This window comes from Ursus arctos, unplaced genomic scaffold, assembly GCF_023065955.2.
Source record: "Ursus arctos isolate Adak ecotype North America unplaced genomic scaffold, UrsArc2.0 scaffold_2, whole genome shotgun sequence".
Classification (NCBI taxonomy): domain Eukaryota; kingdom Metazoa; phylum Chordata; class Mammalia; order Carnivora; family Ursidae; genus Ursus; species Ursus arctos.
Window position 1 is genome coordinate 91,085,195 of NW_026622874.1, and position 1,882 is coordinate 91,087,076.

The window sequence follows — 1,882 nt, forward strand, 5'->3', positions numbered from 1 at the left end:
ATAGGTATAAAAATGTCATTAGGTAGAAGCAGGCCCGGGTTAAAATGGAACCAGGTGCTCATAAATAGTGCAATGCTGGTTGCAGAGCCTTCTGGAAGAGAAGAAATCAGTCCTAGGCCGAGAGCAAAACTCTACACCCCTAGGGCTCCTAAGCAAAACGGCAGGTTCACCCAACCTCCGAAAGGGGACCTAAGTCCTTTGAAGTTGTGTCTTAGGAGGGGGGTGGGTGCCTAAGTCAGGCCATCAGGTGTAAGTTGTGTGGGGTAAAAATGGCCCTTGGAAAGTCGGCTCAGCTGGAAACTCAGTAAATCCAACCAGGGAGTTTTTCCTCCTGCTGGGACAGACCTTCTCTCTTCGAATGCACACCAGATGAAGTAATTGACTTGGACCGAGGAGCCATATTGTAGGAAAAAATACATCTTTGTAGACAACATATGAACTCTCAGCCCAGAGGAGACTGAGGACCGTAAGACAAATCGAGGCAGCAGCAGACTGGAGCTCGGGCATTCCCTCATCAGCCAGATTAGCCCATGGTATTTAAATTATTCTCACTCTTGGGGCACCTGGGTGGCACAGCGGTTAAGCGTCATCCTTCGGCTCAGGGCGTGATCCCAGCGTTATGGGATCGAGCCCCACATCAGGCTCTTCCGCTATGAGCCTGCTTCTTCCTCTCCCACTCCCCCTGCTTGTGTTCCCTCTCTCGCTGGCTGTCTCTATCTCTGTCGAGTAAATAAATAAAATCTTTTAAATAAATAAATAAATAAATAAATTATTCTCACTCTTGTGGAACTATGCTGGAGTCGTAAGGATTGGACTTCACCCCCCACCACCACCACCATAAACAACCGGGAAACCAGACACACCGTTTTCAGGCATTGGACTATGAAACAACTGTTTTCAGCCTTGGGGGCCATGGGTAGCACCAGACCGTGAACCCAGGGGAAGAGAAACGAAGAGGTGCCCCTACCCTACAATTGTCCGGCTTTATCTGAAGAGCCCAGGAGGAGGGACGGGTACACAACAGGGCCTCCCGTCCGAGTAGAGAAGCTAGAACTTGAAACTTGGGGGCGCTGAGGCAGCTGGAAATTCAAGGCAGAGTTCTGGAAAGCAGGGAGCTACGCGAGACCAGTGCATCGTAAGTCTGCCCAGGGGTCCCTTGACTCTTTGCTGAGGGCAAACAAAGGATGACCTGGGTGTGACAGCTGGACAACTTCCAGAGCTCACGCAGAACTGGGAGACACCTGAGCTCCAACCAGCCCGAGTGGGGAGTGTTTGCTGAGCACCCAATGGAGACTCCAGAGACCCCACCTCCGTGGGAGAGCTTACTATCCTTGGAGGGAAGGCTACTCGGAACCCACTCCAGCAAAGCAAAGCTCGAAGGGATAAAACTTATCCACAAGTAACTTCCCTGCCTGCCACAAGCTCAACGTGAGAAGATAACTTAGAAGTAATAGACATTCCAAGAAGCAGGAAAGTGGACTTTCCTACGATCGCTCTGAAGTGTGTACGGATGGGTTTGCCGAAGCTGCATGGACACGGTGTTGCTCTCCACCATTAAGACCCTAACTCGATGCTGGCCCTTTGCTCTGGAACGTTCTCCACCCATGGGGGTCTTCCCTGGCACACGAACACTCTTTCCACCTGCCCCCTTTCTTGCTGGTCTCATGAGCTTTTGCTGAAGAAAAATCACAGAAGGTCTACCTGTCCCAACTACTCACTTCAATTCTGTAGGAACATGACTTCTGCAAATAGCCACAGCCTTCAGCACAAAAGAATCAAACTGAGATATATAATTCACGTTAGAGAAATTAGTGTCTCCCTTTGAAGCATAACCCTGATGGTTTTATGATTCTAGCATACTCTGGGTGTTATGTGGCATCGA